This window comes from Hemicordylus capensis, chromosome 5, assembly GCF_027244095.1.
Source record: "Hemicordylus capensis ecotype Gifberg chromosome 5, rHemCap1.1.pri, whole genome shotgun sequence".
Classification (NCBI taxonomy): domain Eukaryota; kingdom Metazoa; phylum Chordata; class Lepidosauria; order Squamata; family Cordylidae; genus Hemicordylus; species Hemicordylus capensis.
Window position 1 is genome coordinate 165,434,061 of NC_069661.1, and position 22,352 is coordinate 165,456,412.

The 22,352-nt window shown below is 44.2% G+C and overlaps 1 protein-coding gene and 1 non-coding gene across 6 annotated transcripts in view; both read right to left on the minus strand.

Moving 5' to 3' along the window:
* Positions 1-22,352, minus strand: part of LOC128327057 (uncharacterized) — a 143,339-nt gene that overhangs the window by 100,922 nt on the left and 20,065 nt on the right. For 4 of the 5 annotated variants that reach the window (XR_008308431.1, XR_008308432.1, XR_008308435.1 and 1 more), the window contains exons 2-3: positions 4,517-4,663; positions 2,721-2,883 (exon numbers count right to left, since the gene is read on the minus strand). The gene's annotated coding sequence lies outside the window, so the exon portion shown is untranslated. The remainder of the gene's footprint in view (positions 1-2,720; positions 2,884-4,516; positions 4,664-22,352) is intronic. The other variant, XR_008308433.1, reaches the window with a different exon arrangement.
* Positions 4,960-5,078, minus strand: LOC128328621 (5S ribosomal RNA). The gene has a single exon (XR_008309340.1). It is a non-coding gene; the product is annotated as a 5S ribosomal RNA (ribosomal RNA).

The following is a 22,352-nucleotide window of genomic DNA, read 5'->3' on the forward strand; positions in this document are numbered from 1 at the left end:
GCAAAGCAGTGCCCCTATGCTCAGTCATCCCACGTGATCCAGAAGGATACCATGGTTGATGGTATAAAACTGAGAGATCCAAAAGGACCAACAGAATCACACTTCCTCTGTCAATTCCCCTTTGGAGATCATCCATCAGGCTAACCAAGGCAGTTATCCACCCCAAAATCCAGTTTGAAATGGGTCTAAATAATCTGTTTCATCCAAGAATGCCTGGAGTTGAGAAGGTACTGTACCACCTTCTCAATCACCTTGGCCAACCACAGGAGATTGGAGACAAGCCTATAAATGCCTAACTCTGAGGGATCAAGTGTAGGCTTCTTTTAAAGCAGTCTAATAATAGGCTCCTTTAAACAGGAAGGCATCCTGCTTTCCCTCAGAGAAGCATTTATGATCTCGACCAGGCCCTCTCCAACAATCTCCCTGCTTGATAATAAAAGACATGCTGGAAAGGGGTCAAGATAACATGTGGCAGGACATACAGTTCCAAGCAGCTTGTTCACATCTTCAGGAGTCACAGATTGAAACTGATCCAATATAACCTCACAAGGGGAGTTACTGGATACCTCCACTAAATACTCTGCACCAACAATGCAATCCCAATCAGCTTGAATAAAAGAGATTTTGTCCACCACAAAACTCATTAAAAGCTTCACAGTGGTTAAATCATGGCTCCAAAGCCAGAGTGGAAGGGGCCTGTATAAGCCCCCTCACCACCCTCGACAATTCCACAGGACGCGAACCTGCAGACATAATTCACATGGCAAAGAATTGCTTCCTTGCCACACATACTGCCAGAGCAGGTCTTCAATTGTGCTCTGTGCTGTAATCTGTCAGATTTGAGCCGAGTCCTTCTCCACTTGCACCCTAGTCATTTACCCAGCTGCTTCAGCTCATGTAGTTCTTCTATATACCATGGAGCTAATTTAAGAAGCAGGTCAGAGAGGACGCTTAGGAGCGATCGAGTCTATCACTATCACCCTAGTGAGAGAATGCTCAGGAGTGCTCATGCACATGCTATCCTTTCCCTGCTGCTAAAATGGATGCTGCTAAAAACGATGAACCCATGGAGGTTTTTCCTCCATGCAAACTACAATTGCATTTTATAATAGAGTTGACACTGAATTTCTATTAAGGCAAAATACTGAGGCTCTGAGGCTCCTGTTCAGGTCAAACATCCAAGGATTTTGAGTTTTCATGAAGCTAGCAGAAATGTCCAGATAGGTTGAACCCCTACACTGGAGACTCACAGAATATGGCAATGCATCTCACCAGCACCGGGTGTTAGGAATCTGGGGCTGATGGAGATACTTCCTATGCTGTAGGTGAAGCTGATAGGACGAGAATTGCTACTGCACTTTGTCTAAAGTGCAATTAGAGGTCGCTCAGGTAAAACATAGGAATTTCTAAGGAAATTATCTATCTATCTTGAAATAAAACTTTCTTATTTAGAAGTTCTTAGATGGCACAGCAGGGAAATGACTTGAATAGCAAGCGAGTCGTTGCCAGTTCAAATCCCCGCTGGTTGTTTCCCAGACTATGGGAAACACCTATATTGGGCAGCAGCGATGTAGGAAGATGCTGAAAGGCATCATCTCACACTGTGTGGGAGATGGCAATGGTAAACCCCTCCTGTATTCCACCAAAGAAAACCATAGGGCTCTTGGGTCGCCAGGAGTCAACACTTACCCAATGGCACAACCTTACCTTTACCCAGGGCCCCCTTAGAGAGCCCTGGTGGGATGCAGGGCCCAGGGCAAATCAGCCAGTGCAGGGCCCCCTTCCAGTTAATTCTAATGGGGGTTAAAAGAGCGGGGCCTGGGGCAGTCACCCTGCTTGCCATGCCCTAAGGACAGCCCTGCCTTCATCATGTGAATCACCCTTATATCACAAGTTGCTTTACTATTGATCCTGTCACACAGTTTATTTGGTTTGCTCTTAACTTTGATCCTGTTCTGTTGATTTTACTGTGTTTTAAATTGCTGTATGCCATCTTGAGCTTATATGTACTTCATTAAATAAAGAAATGTTCCTTGTGATTCCTGTTGGGGGCACAGTTATTCTCAATTATGACAATGGAAAGCTGCATGGTAAGAGCTCCTGAATATTGTGGGATGTGTGTGAAACTCACCATGGTGGGGTTGTTTTGGCCATTTCTCATGATGAATTCTCAGTTATGTCTCTTTTAATGGCCGTGTTAAACGACATTCAGTTTATCAAGACTATTCAGACATCACCTGATACTGCTTATGGCATCTGAAACTTTTTTTGGTGGTCATCACAGTTTAGAGGCTAATCATGTAGGAAATGTCTGTGAGCTAAATCAACCTAGAGATAATAATACTATCAACGTCTGAGCACTTCTAAAATCTGCTGTTTGCTCTGAGAAAAGTCTTAACAAAAAAGCAATCAGATTTGGTGTTATCATAGGAAGAGATCCAGTGATAAGGTGGGAATAACCATGCAAGGATGTTTTCATTCCAGATGTAGAATGAAGCCAATACCAAAGGTCATACCAAACATACATCTTTCATCATAGGAGATTAAGAGGAGGTTAAATGAAAATCTACTAAGCACAGGAGATGTTTCATCTTCCTGGAAATCCAGGATTAATGCATGGAGCTGAAAATCTCCTTTGGACCACTCTTAAAAATGCCTTTGGAATACAGATGCAGCTGAATTCCAGTTGCTAAGGCAGCTCTTGCTAAGGCAGCTCTTACCTGGCCTATTAGGAATAGTTTTGCAAGATCTTGGACCAGAGAAGCAGCACCAGAGTCCTCCAATTCTGCAGTAAATTCCTGCGGCTTTCTGCTCCTCCACATCTTGAATCAAGAACAAATGGAGTTTTGAACTAAAGGTCTTCTGCCACATTTCTCAGGAAAGCTAGAAAAATGAAAGAGAACAATGCAGTCTAAGAATGCAGTGAGAGTTTTTGCTCTTCATACCAGGACAAGGCATCATGAGAAGGAAGCCAAACTCATCATCACGTACGAACTACTTTGTTAAAGAGTTCTGGTTGGATTATCTGTAAAGAGGGGAAAGCCAATTGATTTCCATTAAAAATTCTTGAGGGCTAAGTACTAGTGTCTGTCTCATGCTGGATTTCAAACAATGTTACAAGAGGTATAATAGTAGAAATGCTTATTGCTACTCACCCCCAAGTCAATTTCAGAACATTCATTTTAGAACTTAGAAAGACTAAACATAAATCTATTGTATGTGACATTCACACCATCCATTTGTTCATTTTCTCAATAGCTCAGTGACAAAGCTAATCACTAGGGGTGTGCACAGAACCGGCTGGTTCATTTTGGTTCGAGTCCGAACCAGACCAGGCTAGTTTGGCCTGGCATCCCCTCAACCACCACCCCCGGTCCAGTCTGGTCGTGGGTGGGGGGGGGAAGCGTGTTTCGTGAACATCTTTAAAAGAAAAGAAAAGAAACTTACCCCCTCTGGGGGTGCTCTCCAAGGCAGCAGGGTGTGTGTGTGAGTGTGTGGAAGTTTCCCTCTCCTGCTGGCCTCCCTTCTGTCCCAAACTGGCCCATTCAGCCGTTCTTCAGCCCATTTGGGCCTTCCCCCCGGCGGGGTGGCCATTTTTGAGGCTGCCGCGCCTATGCAATGGGCTTCTGTGTGGCCTGGCATGACCGGGGGGGGGGGTTCGGTCCAGGGTCTGACTGAACAGAGGGTGGTTTGATTCAGCCCTGAACTGTCAAACCTGTTTGCACATCCCTACTCATCACTTCTATCTTTTACTGAAAAGTATACAGTGAATGTGATCTCCCACCTGCTTATGCTCTGAAAGTTTATATTACTTCATCTAAAATATACATTTCCCCCACTGCCTTTTGGTGCAACAATTCAGAACATTTTGCAGAGGATCAGTCTTGGAGCAGGTAAAAGTGAAAGACAATCACCTGATTGTAACATTGGAAAGTGGAGAAGAGCACCTTTGCTTGACATGTGGAAGCCATCAAGTCATCAAGTCATCAAGGCAGGGGAACATTTGATAAGGGTGGAGCTGTCAGGCTGGTTATGCAGACCATCAGGCCAAACATTTGGCTTAGTTTAGAACTCAGAAAGGCTATTCACACCCTAGCTGGGGCTGCTTGTATGACAGCCCTAGGTAGGGCTGCTTGTGTGAAGCACCAGGATCGAGGCCAATCCCAGTGCTACCCCACCAGGGAGCCCTGGTACTTTCCCTGGGCTGTTACCCAGGAAGAAGGACACAGGTGTGCCCTTCTGTACAGGTATGTGGTTGTGTGTGTTCAGGGGCTGCAGGCAGTCCATGCACACACAAGGCAAGAGCACCCGTCTGAGGGAGAATCCTCAGCACTCCTGGCTGAGCACTCCTGGCATGGTGCATTGAGGGATGCTGGAGGATTTCCTCCCTCCAGCTCCCTGCTCTGCCATTCACGGCAGTGTAGGTTACTGTATGTGTCGTGTGCAGGAAGGCAGGCAGGAGACTGCCTTCCTGCCAGCCCTCCCCCGCGCCGTTGTTATTGATCATGTGAACAACCTTAGAGAGATTAGAAACATCTCAAGAATTGTTGCCAGAGCTGAACTTGTAGAATGTAGAACTGCTTGAGAGAAGAATCTGGAAAAAGACTAGCTGGGTGGAGGTTGTCATTATCAAATCAGCTTCTGATCCCAACATGGAGAGTTTCTGTATGTTTAAGAGATGAAGAAAAGAATTCCACAAGTTAGAACATTTATCACAACCATGTCAAAATGATTGCAGCTGCCACAACTGATGGAATTTCCTTTTCTGTGTATACTACTAAAAATAATTATTAACCACCTTGCAACAAGCTTTCTCAGGGTTGTTTACATAGAAAAAATAATTAATAAAGAAGATGGTCCTCTATCCCCAAAGGGCTCACAATCTAAAATAAATATAAAGTTGATACCAGCAACAGCTAGTGGAGGAATGCTGTACAGGGGTTAGATAGGGCCAGTTTGAGCCTACAGCACCCAGTATTCCAAGGCGGTCTCCCATTCAAGTACTAACCAGGCCTAACCCTGCTTAGCTTCCAAGATCAGACGAGATCGGGCGTGTTCAGGGTGGTATGGCTGTAGGCGATAGGGCCAGTTTTTCCCTCCCTGCTAAATATAAGATAAACACTATTTTAAAAGGTGCCCCTTTTTGTTCAGGTGAGCATCATGGCCTAAATGCCAGTAATGAGAGTGTCAACTGGACTTTTGAGAAAGGGAGTTACACAATCTGGGCTCCATTACTAAAAGGCGCTGTCCTGAATCCCAGCCAGACCCAGTGGCAAGAACTCAGAACTGAAGACAAATGGATGGACCTGCTCATGTGGATGAAGATGGTCCTTCAAGTATCCTGGTCCCAATCTATTTAGGACTTTAAAGGTAATAACCAGCAACAGCAGTCTCTCTACCCCAATGCCCTGCAAACATAGAATTCTTTAGTAATTACTGTTTGAACATCAGGCTATTAAGGCGTAAAATGTCTCATACATTTTAGCTGCACTAGGATAATGAAAATAATACACTCTTCTCTCAAGTGGGGGGAAATTGATTGACATCATGGACAACTCACCCATATTCAAGGATCTCTGGGCATCATAGGTAAAGCATGTTAAGATGAATTGTTTATTTATAGTGCCATGATTTGGTGCAGTGGAATATCTCTCTGCTGGTTCAAAACTGTGAGATGAAGAGCCAGATTGTCCTTTTTTTAGGACAATTATATGGAAAAATAATTACTGTGCTATGGATATGAAAGTACTTTCATATAATTCAGTGGTGGTATGCAAATCTCTGACCCAGTATGAAACCTAAACATCATTTTAATTCATTTATTTTGTGCCTAATAATACTCCAAAAATGCACATCTCACAAAAAAGCTGCAACCTAATTAAAATGGAAATAAAATAGCAGGGAATTTTTCATTGGCAGTGTGTTTGAACATCACTACATTCATGCTGATAAAGTTCCTTAATAATTTAGAATATCTGTAACCTATAACTTTGGAAGTTGCCATATTATCTTAACCATGGAGAAAACCCATTTTAATCGTCTTTCATCCATATGTCATTAATAGCTTCAGCTAGACTCTTCATCCGGTTCTGATGAACAGGCAGAACACAAAGTGCTATTCAAGCTAAATTATGATGTGGCCTCTGTGTGTCACAAGTTGAAGGAAGTGATATATGCTAATGAGGAATACCACAGATGAGTGGCTAATGAAGTAATTTCCCGTCCTTGCTTTCCTAGTAGTAATACAGTTAAAACGAAAGGCCTGTAGCCAATTTTTTGCTGGCTAAATCCCAGGGCACACCACCCTTCCCCCACATAGCTCCTAATTAGCACGTGGAGAAAGAATTAGGATTGTGCAATTATTACCTAACTAGTGGGTCCGGGCGCAGAGCATCTGTGCCTCTAGCTGGACACAGCCATTCCCCGCCGTCTCGGGGACTGGGAGCAGAGCCAGCCGTGCCGCCGCCACCGGCTCCCTCTGCCTCACCCCCCCCATGCCGCTGCCTCCTCCTCCCTCCACACACCCCTAGAGTGCTGCGGCGGGCAGGCCGGCCGGCCGGGCCATGAGTGCCGCCGCTACCGCGGCCGGCCAGCCAGGCCGAGAGTGCCACCGCGGCCTGGCCCGCCGCCTTGCCTCCGCAGCCGCCCAGCCAGGCAATTCTCCTGGGTGCACCAGGACCAATCAGGCGCCCTCGCAGCCCAGCCAATCAGCTGGGCTGCCAGGACGCATTTTTCCCGAGCACACCCAGGAGAAATATATATATATAAATGAAAAAATACACAAATCAAGCAGGGCCCATTTGTTTCATACTCCATTCATTACAAAGCAAATACAAGAGAGTATTGGTTGAAAAAAACAACAGTCAGTTCATTCAGACCTCCACATTTGTTTTTGTTTTTTTTAACTGGGGAGGGGCTGACAGTCGGAGAATTGACTGACTTGGAAGCTGTCCACTTTCCAGGCTGTCAAATGCTAGTTTTATACCCCAACAGAGATCTCTCCTGGGCATACAGGGCCACCATTAGATAGACAGCTGTCAAAATATGCCTTTGCGTATCCAAAAAAGATCTCTGTTGGGGGACACATAGGCTGAAATTGAGCAGCTGTCAAGTTGTGACAGTGCTCGTTCAGAAGAGATATTTTCAGAGTGTGCAAATGCAGAGTGTGACAGCCAGGTAATCGGGCAGCTTCTAAGTCACCACACTCCCCATCTGTCCATTAAACGTTGACTTCACATACATGAAGGCCATTAGCCCTATTCAAACATTCTATTCAATGCACATACAAACGGTGTCCTGTACATATACAGTTGTTGTTCACACGTTATGTTCAATATGCATATGTTAATACACTTTCTATAAACTGCATTTGAGGAGGCCTGCAGCCAGGTTTATTTTTAAAGTGAACACACACAGTCATTCACACAAAAATATGTATTTGTGTACAGACATCTGTACACACATACAGCATAAGGAGCAGCTTTAGACAAGACAGTCGCCTGCATACTGTGGTGTTTTTGGTTAATCCATTCCATGATCCAGGCCAGCTTTTGAATGGGGCTGTAGTTACTTATATTCCCATCCTGGAGTAGGGGTGGACCAACAAGCACCCAGCAGCAAGAGCACTGAACTGAAGGCAGACTGCACTTGTCTCTCTGTACATAATATCTATTTCATTAAACTATTAATATTCCTGATTCAACTCCACTGCCTTGTCCTTGCATACCACAACTCTTTTCCTTGGATTCTATACATAAGCAATCAGGAAAGGGATTCACTGAATATGTCTTTTTAAAAATGTATTTTGAAGCATGTGAATAGATGCCATTTGGATGAACAATCCCTCACATGATAAAGAGATGTGCAGGGATGGCATTGGGACATCTGTGGAGGAAAGGTGCATCCCTTTCCTGATTGCATGTGCCAGCAGTGGTCTCATCCAAACTGGCCCAATGTATGAAGAGGCAATTGTGAGTCATAAAAATAATCTGGCTGGCAGTCAGGACTGTGTGAAGGAGCTACTGCTGCCGCCACCAGAGATGATGGTGAAAAATATATAAAGAAAAAAGAAGACCCTTCCCATGAATGGTACTGATGAAAGCCTAATGAATGGACAGTGAAATCAATGTCAGTACAAATGAAAGCATAACACAACAAATACAGTGTTATTATCAAAAATGAACTATTTCTAAAGTGAAAGAGTTATCTAAAGCAGCCCAAGAAAGCAGTTTATTCTAAGCTTTGTTTACACCTATTGTGCAAGCAGCGGGTGTAGCCCACCACCATCCATGACCATCTCCTTACTCCAGAATTTTTCTAACAGAACAAAAGGACAAAAGATGGCAGCAGAAGTGAATATGAATAGAGAAAGAAAGTGAAAGGAAAAGGGAATGAAGAGAACAACAAGGTAGCACGTGAGAAAGACAGAGAGGAAACAACATGGAGGTGACTTGCAGAGAATAGGAGAGAGTAAAGGAAGGCTCTAACATACTTTTTGTATAAGATAATGAAGATTGAAAGGAAATAATATTCATCTTTATTTTCTGTTTCCTTTTCTCTCTTTTTATCTCTGTTTCTTTTTAAGGAGCAACCTACTTCCTTATTAAACTCCATAGGCCCAACCACACAAATACTTCATTTCTACTACAGTATTGTTTAATATTATGTTTTGCACTGCAGAAAATGTGCTGAATGCCAAACTAACACTGCACTATCATGCAATGGGGAGAAGGTAACATTTGATGAAATCCCCTTCCCTCTGAAGCCCCCTGTGCCTCCCCCAAATACTGATGGATGCACAACCCTCAGGAATATATTTTTGGGAGGCACAGTAGGCTTCAGAGGAATGAGGAGATCATAACAAATGACCCCTCCCCCTCAGCTGAGCATTAGTTTGGATGTCAGGCATCAATTTCATAGGACAGGACTAGTGTGGGGAAAAACCCCAATTGCAAACTCTCCGGTAGGTTTTTTATTTCAGTTGTGAAATTTGGACCAGGAATATCCACAAAAGGCCTAAAAGCATGTGCCCACCTTTGAAATAATAACATAGCAAATGCCAATAATTTAATACAGTGGACTCAAACCTGTTTTAGCTCAAAGACTGATCTGCCATCATTCTACCATTCCAAGAATGAGGAGAATTAAGATTGCATTTTAGGATTGCTTATCACTAGATTGGCATCTGCTCATCCAAAACATCAAGGAAATTTTGAGGCAAGTCAAAGAGTTTGAGTACAACTCACAGATTTTCTCAGCAGGTGTTTCTGTGTCTCTGGCTGGGGACCAAATTTCACCTGGAGTGAAATTCAAGATCACAGATAATGACCCACATGTACGCACAACATCTCCTTGTTTGCAGCAAGAAAACCGAGACCCAAGAAAGTTGAATTTGATGGTTTTATTACTGTGTATTTGTGTTATAATCCTACATTTTAACCAGATTGATTGACTGTAATGGTATCTGGTTCTATTACTATTGTGGAAGAACATACTGTTGTGCCCTATGCTTTGGCAATAAATTAAATTCAAGACAAATGTGGAGATCCCTACTCAGGAAAAGCATCAGAAATGTTGTCAGAAGCAGTAATTTGGGGGTCATGCAAAAGGCACCCCTCTCTATGGTATGACAAAAGCTATAAGCTAACCAGCTAACAGTCCTAAGTGAATATTTTACTCTGCACAGCTCCAGCCTTTTGGCATGAGTGGGTCATTAGTGCAGGGAGAGTTTGACAATGTTCCTCTAGGCTAAAGAGTAAAAAAAGGCTGCATCAATGTATTGCTGACCTCTCTTTGTAGTCAAGCCACCTGATAGACCCATCAAAAGGACAAGCTGTTCTAGTAAGAACTAATCTGCCTACTTTCCTTTCACTTTCTCTACAACTAGACTAAATTTGGTTCAAATTGAGGTCCACAAGTTAGATCTCTTGTGCCTCAAAAATTGATGCAGCTGCCATTTTGAATCAGGGTGAACGACATCATCACAAACTATGCCATTTTAGCATCCCTATGTATCACCTACAGCTGAAGCAAATTTGGTTCAAATCGGTTAGGCAGTTCACAAGTTGGCCCACTTGTACCTCAAAATTTACATGTCTGCCATCTTGAATTGGGGTGGGGGTGGATGACATCATCGCAAACCATGTTGTTGAGGTGTGCCTACAGCTGTAGCAAATTTGGTTCACAAGTTAGTCTACTTTCACATCAAAAGTTTGTGCATCCACCATCTTGAATAAGGGTGGATGTCATGATCACAAACTATGCCACTGAGGTATCCCTGTGTGTCACTCACTATAAATGTACCTAATTTGGTTCAAATAGGTTAGATAGTCCAAACGTAAGCCCACTTGAACCTCAAACATTCATGCATCCACCATCTTGGATTGAAGTGGATGACATCATCACAAACTATGCCACTGCAGTTTCCCCATGTGTCCCTACGGCTGTAGCAAATTTGGTTCAAATTGGTTAAGTCGTTCACAAATTAGCCCATTTGCGCTTCAAAGGTTTACATTTCCACCATCTTGAATTAGGGTGGATGACATCATCACAAACTATGTCATTGTGGTGTCCCTGTATGTCTCTACAACTGTACCCAATTTGGTTCATATTGGTCCAGGCATTGCAAAGTTGACGGGGGGGGGGGGCAACACACGGATACACAGACACATGGACACACAGAATGCTGGATGATCTCATAAGCCTACTAGAAAGCAGGCTAAAAACTGTCTTGGGGGGGATACTCCTGTCCAAGCGACAAGGTATAAATGCTCAACAGGGTATAAATGCTCAGTAAAGATGAACATATATGGCCATTTACACTCTCGTTGAACTTAATTGAGTGACTAGTAAAGATAAGGGAGGAGGACTCATCCTGAACAAAAGCATTCCATCATTACATCTGGATGCCTCCGTTTCAAACACAGACCCATTTTCATCACACACTTAAACACTTGCAGAGCTTGAACTTATAATTGTCTTCCCAGCCATTTTGGGACACCCCTGCACTGATTAAGTCCCCCCTAGCAACGGACACTTATTTCGCCAAACACTCCTTACCCTCCTCTTGATTAACAAAAAAACTGCCTTAGGGCACATTTGCAAGTATAACTAACCTGAAAGAGCCGCATGGCTTCAGAATCCGAATCTGATACACTACAGTATCTTACAAGAGATTAGCTGTGGCTGCTGCATCTTGCCTCTTTCCCCCTTCTTGCCTCACTTTGCACCCTGCCCTTGAGGAGACTCTGGACCAAACTTCGTGCACCGAACATGCTAGGAAGAATAGGTAAAACTTCCACTTCAGCCATCTATTCTCCGGGCTCCCTCGTCTTTCTGCCTCCTCCCTCCCTCCTCCTTTACCGGCACTTTTGGTAAAGACCTGTAACTAAATTCTCCATTATTTTTTGTAAAGCTCCAGCCAATTTATTGAAGTTCCTCATCCAAACTCCCTTTGCCTTCTGTAATTCTCTCATTTTACTTTGAATAAAGCTTTGAAAATATAACTTCAGTCTCCCTCATCCTTTGAAACATTTCCAGTATACCTTACTTGCTTCAATTCAATACTGTGTCAGAATTGCACCACAATTGACCTAATTTCCCCCATGCAGCACAAAACCCATAGCCAGATAATTTAGCCAAGCACTCCCGTGCAGTTTGGGTAATAGAGGGAATTCACAGGAAGCTAGGACAGTAGTGACATCTCACTGGGAAGAGGATCCCCCCACCCGCCACACACATATCACTAAATAAGAGTCAAGGAAAGGAAGAAGCCATTCTAAGACCTTTTTTTCCCTTCAAAAGTTGTACCTATTCACATATTCCTCTTGTGTTTCCCAAACTCCAAAATGGCTAATAAATCCTATTTTATAAGTATTTATAACCATTCTAAAGAAATTCTATTCCTGTCTGGCACATTTTCAAGCAGCCGGTGCTGTCATGACCTTGGAAACCTCTTGTCATTATTAAAAATTATTTTAAACTTTACAAATTAGTGGAGAGAAGAGCCAGATGAGTAGACACTTTTTATGTGTTAGCCATTTCCCAATTTGAATTCCCCTAACCTAGAGCTATCCACACAGAGTTGTTCAAGAGACTGAACAATGAGGGAGACTTTTTTCCTCAGGCAGCCAGAAATTGCATAGGAAATATAATGTTTCAGAGATGAAAGGCACCATCATTTCCCCCCTTCTGCCCTTTAATAAAGAAGAAATTGATACTCCAAAAGCAAGTTCTCTTGCAAAACGCTAGTGCCATGACAGTGCTCCAGTACCAAAGATTATATTTTATTGCCTGGTGCTGAAGCAATGATCATGCTGAAAGCAGAATACTCCAAGAAGTCATAACTTCTGCAGGAAAACAATTTATAGCTTGATTTGGCTTCTGACCTTAACACAGCAACAGATCCTTTGGTCTCTTAGTCAGCACCTGTTCTACACAACCTACAGCTGGAATCAATTCATTGAACATATTTCACCTTTGCCTCTCTAGGGAAACCTATAAAGATTTTAAACCTTCATAGTCCTCTGACTGGGCCCCAGTAGTCAGCATTTTAAAGATAGTCTCACCCAAATCCAGCCACAGTCATATGTACATATGCCTTACTGGGTGTATATATGTATGTATGCATGAATGCATGCTTGAACACTGAATCACAGGCACAGATACTGAGCACGTTCCAACAGGTCTAATTTGTGGATGTCACTTCAGAAAAGAGCACAGAATCATATGTTTTGAGACAGGCATTGGATTTAGTTTTCCCCATACCCCACTCCCTTACTCCCTTGTCAAACAACTGATCAGCACTATTGCCATTTTTTCTCTTAAAGGGCCCTCATCTTCATTAGATGATGTATATTGTGTCAGCGGATGTTAACATGGGGTATTTAGCCTAACTGCATTTCTTGGGTGGGTGGGAACTTTCTTCAATGGCATAATCCCCATCCTTGAGGAGCCAGCTAATGCCCAGAGCAAGACTGACTGGCAGCAAAAATTGGAAATAAATAAACCATTCCATCACATTACTTATACTATCCCACAAGGACTCCCTTAAACCTCTTCCTCAGAACCTTCCCGTTCACTTTCCCGTTGCACAATACAAATCCCTATCCACGCACTCTTTTTTCTGTTTCTTCTCTTGGAGACTCATGTCAACTACTCTTGCTAGGCCCGTGCTAGGCCTCTCTTACGCTCTGGACAATCCTCATGCTGCCACAGCTGCTAGCAAACACCACAGAAGAGGAAGGTGAGGCTATCCTATAGAAAATCTTGCCCCCTCCAAACCCAAAGTTCATGCAGCACCTGGATATGTCACACCAGCCCTCCACTCTTCAATATTCATTATTATATCACTGCCTAGAGATGTACATATCAGGCGGTATAAAAATATGATAGATAGATAGATAATCCTTAGAGAACAGAGACAATATTTACCATGATGTTCTGCAGACTGCGGAGTAAGATTATCTAGCTCCTGGTGAGTCTACTAATTTTCAGTTAAGTTAGAGCAAAATGTTTGCCTAAAGTTTTGCTGATAAACAATGAGTCTACATAATTTGTATAAATTATTTTATCTCATGCCAGTTTTGGAAAGGCAAAGACCCACTATCAATCTGTTTTTAAGAGGATCTTTCAGGAAGCACATTTGTGCCTCACCTCTTTCTTCCCCCCAAGAATGGAAAAGTGGGCTTCCTGTTTGATGACATGGAAGGAGAGGAGAGCTGGTCTTGTGGTACCAAGCATGACTTGTCCCCTTAGTGAAGCAAGGTCTGCCCTGGTTGCATATGAATGGGAGACTAGAAGTGTGAGCACTGGAAGATATTCCCCTTAAGGGATGGAGCTGCTCTGGGAAGAGCAGAAGGTTCCAGGTTCCCTCCCTGGCTTCTCCAAGAAAGGGCTGAGAGAGATTCCTGCCTGCAACCTTGGAGAAGCCGCTGCCAGTCTGTGAAGACAATACTGAGCTCGATGGACCAATGGTCTGACCCAGTATATGGCAGCATTCTATGCTCCTATGTGAATAGTACTTGTGAGTTGCTTCCATATGTGAAAACATAGTCTAGACTCTAATACAAAATATGAGATCCGACAGAGAACTTTATGTACCTGATACAGCAACTACTTTCTGGGTACAGAGGCTCTAATGGATGATCTGGTTCAAATGCCTGCTTAAACCACAAAGCTCAACGAGTGACTTAAAGCCAGTCATCTATTCTCAGGGAAATCAACCTTGCAAGGTTGTTCTGAGAATAAAATTGGTAGCCACATCCAGAATAAAGGTGTGTTATAAATGTTAACATAAAATAAAATAAAATAATAAAAATTATTATTATTATTATTGGGCATCTGCTCCTCAGTCTCCATCAGTTTTTAGGAAACAAGTAAAATCTTGGCTTTTTACCTGGGCCTTTACATGAGAGTTCTATGGTTATATTGTACATGTTTGTTTGTTTTTAACTTTTAAATTAGATTTGTATTTTTGTTGTGCAATTTTTATGTTTTCATATTGTTTTGATTGTCTTACAAACCGCCTTGAGATTATTTTATTGAAAGGCGGTATACAAATATAACAATAAATAAATAAACGATACACAACATCCCTACTAGTAAGGACTTCTACCATATCACGGGAGACAAAAGTTCTACATATACAAAAGCATGCACTGCAGAACTTTCTCCCTCCTCTGAAATGAAAGTGGAAATCAGTGGGGATGTGCCCGAATGTTATTCAGCGCAGGTGGGGGTGGTACTTTAAGGGCAGGGGAGGATGTACTTACCCCTCCCACTGCGTTATTTTTAAGCCCCTCAGGGTGGCAGCGCTCCTCCCTGCCGCGCCGTTTCCCACATAGGCCAGAAGTGGCTGGAAGTAGCGAGCGTGCAAGCACCTGTTGTGTGTGCACACACATCCATCTACCATGCACACGCACGCGCGTGACAGGCACATGCACAGTCACTACTTCCGGCCACTTCCCGCCGATGAGGGAAATGGAGTGGCAGGGAGGAATGCTGCCACCCCGAGGGGTTTAAAAATAACGGAGCGCCAGTGGGGGAAATGCAGCGGGAGGGGTGAGTACACCCTCCCCCACACTTAAAGTACCACCCCCGCTGGCACCGAAACACCAACACACACACCCTGAGCCGAAACGTTTCGGAGGCCTTTATAATGGCCTCCGAAACGTTTCAGGCTCAAGCCTAGAAATCAGCTCATGTTGATACATCTGTCTGATTACGTATTTAACAGGAATCCTCCCGTGTCTTAAAAATGTAGCATGAGAAGTAGACTTAAGATTTGAGTTAGTGTATATATTTTGTACGGACAGATAGGAAATGTTCCATAAGCCATTAAAAGCTGAGGTGAAAACAGTAATGGCAATGCATCCATTAAAAAAAAAATTGTGTTGCTATTTTGCAAAAAGAACCTGATTATTAAGTTTACAGTCTTTCTTCTCATGCAAATAACTTTAATAAACCACTTAAGAAATTAGAGTGGAAAAGAATCTAAAATGTAACTAATATGGTAGCTGCATTTTAAACAGTCTGGGACATAAAGTGGTTCTAATATTGATCAGGATTTTCATCCCTTTTGATTTTTCTGGGACTAAAAAGGAGGGAGAGACCCCATCATCTTTACTCATACAAAGAAACTAAACGAATCACCAAAAAAATGCACAGCATTTGTATGCATGCATACCTGTTCATATGCTGGGGAGCGAGAGTCCAATTTACTCTATTCACACTAACCCTTCACAAAAGTTATATCTCATATTTCTGCAACCAAATACTGGAATCCATGGATACCTCCATGCTTTGCTAGGTTTCAAACTAACTCTAATAAAGTGGTTTGTATTCTGTAACAAATGGAGAGAAAAAGTGCCTGTCATGAAAGAAAACTATGTCATTAGACAGTTACAACAAGTCTTGCATTTTGATATGACAGAATCTCAAGCACACTTGTCTCATGATTCTTTTTTTAAGTCTCTGTGAATTCTCCTTACATTTTATCCACCTCCAGGGAAATACTTAAAAACAAAAATCAAAAGCAGTGCTAAATGGATGCAATCATGCCATCACTGAATATTCCAGAAAATATTGTCAGGACTGATTCCAGGAGCAGAGCTACAAATTAATAGGGCGGAGAGGTCCAAAGAACACACACTAACCTTCCTCCAGAAACACCTTGCTCTGCCAAGGGGCTTCCTCGCTTACCATACCCCACCTTTCCTCCCATGCTGGCCAGCTCTCCATTTGCCCACCAACATGCTGTTCTCCATGGCAGCACCAGTGAGCTGAAACAATACTTTTAACAAAATGCTCACCTTGCCACCATGGGCACCCAGCAGCCTCCTGGAAGTATGGTGGTTGACCCAGCAGCCAGTGGAGAGATTGCCCTGCCCCTGCTGCTCAGCTGGCCTCTGCGCATGTGCGACGGCCATTTAATTGGTCCACTGGAAACTTTTTATCAGGAATCGTTTATCCTATTTTTCCAGTTCCAGAAAGAAGCTCTCACAGCAATTTTAAATAACTTTGCCAACTTCTCTAACTTAACACAGTAGCCGTGCTATATACAGCACCTTTATCGGTGCTGCAATTAATGAGTAATAATGCTTACCCCATGACATGAAAAATCAGCATGATTTGCTGATTTGGCCGATCAAGCTGCTCTTCAAGGCACAAGAATGGACAAGAAAAATTTTCTAATGAGTTCGCAGCTCTGTGTGTGAACCAACAATGTGTAAAAAAACAAAACACCAAAACAGACAAACCTTGAGATAAGATTAGTGCAGTTCAGAGACAGTAGTCAGATTTAGATTCTACTAGAATAAGTTAGCCAGGTGCCTGCACTGAGCAGTGCAAATTCAGCAGCTTGAAAACTCAAATTGTGAAGGAAAATTTTTTGGATATGGGGCAGGAAGAAGGACAACATAAGATTTCTGTCCAGACAAGCAGTGGGAAGTTTCATACCTCTTTACTAAAAGTATTGAAAGCATAAACTCATATTTCAGTTTTGGGGCTAATATCCCCATTTAACCTAGTAATTAACTATCCCCCTTTCTAAACTGAAAGTAAATCCAGCAAATCATAATCCTTGACAAAGAACTGTGATTAATGAGAATACAGTACCAATACAAAATGGTCTATAATTCTATAATGATCATAAGCATGGATTTACATGGGAAACATTTATGAAGCATCAGCAATTAAACGGAAAGCTTTAGTAATGTGAGCATTACGTGTTGAGAAGTTGGTATAGCTGGTCTCAAACCCTTAATAATGTAATTCATCTTTTCTGCCTCCTGGGGTGTAAGCAGAGGATCAACTCTGTGAGCATAGTTCACAAGAATAAATCGACAAGTGATTTGCATGCTTCCTTACGGCTGGCAGATCCATACAAATTTTTGCAATCTTGTTTTTAGCCATCTGAGTAATGCACAGGAACACAATCCTTGCCAAGAACAACAGAGCTAGGATGTGGCTTGCATAAAATCAGGTCTCTTTGATTTCCTCGTATTTCATGAACATAATTTTTTTCCATAGGACCAGCTCCTGGTTTCAGAGGACCCTTAATAAACCGCAATGCATTCAAAATTGTTGGATCCTATCCTACTTGGGTGAGCCGGGGCAGTCCTTTCATGAGGCAAAGTGAGACAGTTGCTTCAGGCAGCAGATTATTGGGGTACCAACAGAGTGGCAAGATGGGCCCTGCTGCCAGATGGAGCAGCTCGTCAGAACTGATCTTACCCTTGCAAGTAGAGATGTGCAGAACGTACTGCAATCAGAACGTTCTGCCTTGAAATGGGCCATTTCAAGTGTTCCAAGCTCAGAACAGAATGCCCTTAAAATGAAGGCCCTGTTCCAAGCTTGGAACAGAAGGGACCATTTCAAGTCGGAACATTCCGAGTATTCCAAGCGCCATTTTGGAACCCAAAATGGCACTCTTCTGGCCTCTGCACATGCATGGCTGACATTTGTGTGGTCAGCACTAACATGAAAGTGGCCACCATACAGGCACAGAGGATAGAAGAGTGCCATTTTGGATTCCAAAATGGTGCTTGGAACATTCCAGTGCAGAACGGGGTTGTTCCATCAGAACAACCAGCTCAACAGGTTGTTCTGACAGAATGTCCTGCGGCTTTAGCCTTCCGTTCAAATATCAGAATGGAACACTAAATCAATTTCATGCACATCCCTACTTGCAAGCTTTTCAAGGAGTACCTCTCCTTTTACTTCTTGCAAAGCATGCAAGAAGCATGGGGAGAAGCTGCTGGCAACCTTCCCTTCTCCCTGCCCCCTCTGCCACTTTCAGAAATTACAAGGGTCCATTTTGAAAGGGGACTGGCCCGCACCAGGGCAATGGGATAAGGACTCATTTGATGCCTCATCTCAGGAATTGCAATATGGTTCTTATCATGAGTTGTGAAGGGGTATCCCCATGGCCTTACACTCTCATGAGTGTGCAGTTCAATCAGGAAGAGTATCTGTCATCATCACAGATGTCAAATTGCTCCTTTCACTGGAGGCAATGCTGATCCTGCTGCCTGGCCCTTCTCATGAATAAGCCTGGGAACCACACATGTTCTCCCAAGGGGAAGGGTCTGGCCCCGCTTCCACAACAAAATTGTGCCGAGCCATTCAATAATTCCTGGTTGGGGGCTGTCCTTTAAACCCAAACCTGGGTATTGCCAGCCTGCTATATGTGCTCTAATGGGGTTGCCCTGCTATGTTGCCGCCTTGACTGCATGTGCTTGTGAACATGCATCTTTATTGCTTCATTTTCAGAGAGAAAAGCACATATTGCCCATCACCATCCCTTTTCTCTCCTGATTGCCAGGAGTGGGGAACAAGAGAAAAAGTGGGGAGGGCATGCCCCTGTGTAAACTCCCATTTGACACACTGACAAATTTGAGATGGGACATGGTGGCATCCCTGTTGCTGAGCAACTGTTTTGTTGGTTCAGAGACAGGGGCAAGTGGTTGGATAGGTGGCCAGCAAGAAGCCCCCCAGGCATGTAGTGGGTGTGACCTCAGGCAGGTCTGCACAGCCCTCATGATTACGATTCCAGAAACTGCACAAAACTGCAGTTATGCAGTGTCCATGTTCGGACATAATGCTGCTGCTGGAAAACCTCAGGTTTTTCAAAACTCACCACAAACTGAAGGTTCAAACTGGAGTTTGGTGAGGCAAACCGCAGTTTGCTTTTGCCATGAAACCATGGTCATGTGCATTCAGAATTTGCAGAAATTCAAACCTATGCCTCATCTAACTGCGATTTTGCATTATGTGTGAATGTGGCCTGTGACTGACCCTCACACTACTGAGAGACAGAACATATAAGCATGCCTTATACTGAGCAAGACCACTGGTCAATCTAGACCAATATTGTTTGCACTGTCTGGCAGTGACACCTAGTTTTGAGGCAGAGAGTGGTCTGGAGACGGTCTGGGACATTTTGCTGTTTCTCCAAAATGAAAATGTTTTCAGCTCTAGCAGTTTAAGAAGACAATTCTCCAGTAACAGTTTAACAAACATTCTTCTGGAGAAGTGGGAGGATACAATTTGTACTAGAATTACTAGTATAAAAGTTTAAAAAGTAATCTTTGGTTTAGCTTCTTTGAGTGAGAAAAATACTGGAGACTTATGGTGTCCTTGTAATAATTGCTTTATTCACAAACTAGCCTACCTGCACAGAGCATCCGTGCACTTTTTGGGGCTGGCTGTTCCCTCCTGCCCCACTCTCTCATGCCCTCCCTTCCCCTCCCTTCTGCCCCACTCTCTCTTGCCCTCCCTCTCCTTCCTGCCCCAATCTCTTGCCCTCCCTCCTGCCCCACACTTTCTTGCCCTCCCTCTCCCTCCACTCTCTCTTGCCCTCCCTCCCCCTGCCCTCCCCTCCCTCTTGCCCCCTCTCTCTTGCCCCTGCCCTCCCCTCCTGCCCCCTTCCCCTCCCTCCTGCTCCCCTCTTGCCCCTCCCACCCTACACTCTCTTGCCCTCCCTCCCCCTGCCCCCTCCCTCCTGCTCCCCTTTCTCTTTTCCTCCCTCCCATTCCACTCCTCTCCTTCTCCCCCCCCCCCCCACACTGTGCATCTTACCTCAGTGGGTGGTGAACAGGGAACCTCCTCCCGGGCGGCAAAGTCCAACCACCCATTTCCCTCCCACCCAGCCTGGTGGGAGCCTGTGGCTTCGTGCTGTTGCCTGTTTTCCAATCACTCTTCCCACCAGCGCCTCCTCCAGTCATCCTGCCGCCGCCACTTCCCGCTACCACTCCCACTCCCACTCCCACTCCCTGTGGCCAGGCCAGGCTGTGCCACCACCTTGTCCTTTCCTGGGATGGCTTGACTTGGCCAGACCGTCCCGCCGCCTCCTGGCGGCCAGCCAAGCCCGCCTCCTCAAGCTGTGTTGCGGCCTGCCGATGCCGCCTGCTGCCATTTTTTCTTGCCCACAACTCTCGCCCTTCAGCGGTGGAACTCTCACAGTGTGTCGTGAGAATTCCACTGCCAAATCCAGGAGGACACGCATGCTGGCTAAGAAAATTAAATATATAGATATGCAGACTACAGGAGACATCACCCTGCATCAGATTCACAGAAAGCAACCTGTGCAGTCTTCCGCCTCATCACAAGGCTACACTCTCCCAGTTTCAGCCTGTTGCAGTTTCAAATGGTCAATCATCTCTCTCCAATTCAAAACTTGAGAGGTGATTCCAATCTGCTTATCTTCCTCTCCCCTTAGCTCACCTACCCCAGATTCCGATGGGTAGTACATTCCAAAGATTAGAGAAGGATTTGAACTTCTCCTTCTGGTATCAGCTATTCAGGAACATAAGTGTTATATTGTCAAATCCCTGGTTGGCTATCCATTCAGTGAGATCTATTATCGGTAATTAAGACTACCAGACTAGGGGTGTGCATGAAACCAGCTGGTCCAGTTCAGTTCAAGTCCAGACCGGACTTGAACCAGACCAGGCAAGTTTGGTCTGGGACCCCCTCGGATGCCCCCTGGTTCAGTTCAGTTCAGTTTTGGGGGGGATTCATGAACAATTTTTTTAAAATAAAGAAAGCTAACTTTATTTCTTAAAAATAACTTTATTACTTTATTAAAACTAACTTTATTTTTAAAAAAACCTAACATACTCCCTGCAGGTGAGTTGTTGGAGGCAGCAGGGGAGGGGTGGGTCTGCAGATGACCCCCTCCCCCGCTGGCCTCCCTTCATGCCCATACTAGCCAGCCAGCTCTTCAGCCCATTTGGGCCTTCCTCCTCCTCCATGGTGGCCATTTTGGAGGCTGCCACACCTGAGCAATTGGCCTCTGCACGGCCTAGGTCACGCAGAGGCCAATTGCACAGCTGTGGCGGCTTCCAAACCATGCCACCATGCCAGAGGGGGAAGGCCCGAACGGGCTGAAGAGCCACCCTGATGGCCGGTATGGACATGAAGGAAGGCCAGCAGGGGGAGGGGGAACCTCCATGCCCCCTCCACTGCTTGCAAAAACTCCCCCAAAGGGGGTAAATAAAAAAGATATTTTAATTAAAAACAAAACAAAATATCCATGAACCCCACGAACAGTCAGGGGGTGTTTGGTCCGGACCAGGGATGGTTTGGTTTGACCCCAAATGGTTGAACCGAATCAGTTCGACGTTGAACACTTTCAGTGTTGAACCTGCAATCCCTATACCAGACCCAACATCTTGTAGGGACAAGATGTGCACTCATTTGTGCACATCTGCAAAAGATGGGCACAATTCATTTGAGCATTCTGCATAAGAGGACTGTTGTGGCATCCAAGAAGCCTGGGAACATTCTCCTGGACTTGGAAAGTGAGCATATAGCTAGCTACTGAGGCCCAGGGAACAGGCTGCTGCTTTTGCAGGACGAATAAGTGGCTTCTGCAATATGGGGCCAAGCAATGCTCCCCAGCATTATTCATAGACTCTTGTGGGCTGATTGTGGGCAATGATATACAAGTTGTCCATATCATCAGTGAGAGGGGGCAGAAAGGATATCAGGGAAATCAGAATCCATTCCTTTCCTATCTCACTTTTCCTATCTCATCAGCTTGCAGAACACCAAGTGCCTGGAAATAAGGTGACCACACCAGAAATGGAAAGGGAGAGGCACCAAGCCAAATAAAAAAGGACAACCCTCAACTGCTCTGGGATGAACTTTATTACTGGCCTGATGTGTTTTGGCAAGGCCTTTATCAAGGGCCTTTGTTTCAATAACTCACAGTGGTTAGAAGAGGCTAAAAAGACATTTACTGTTCCTTGTAGCTAAACTCTAATTCAAGTATGCTTTAGAGGCATATGAGGTTTTCCCTCCCTTTTCATCTGGAAATTAGGGGACAGACCTCAAATGCACTTTCTTGA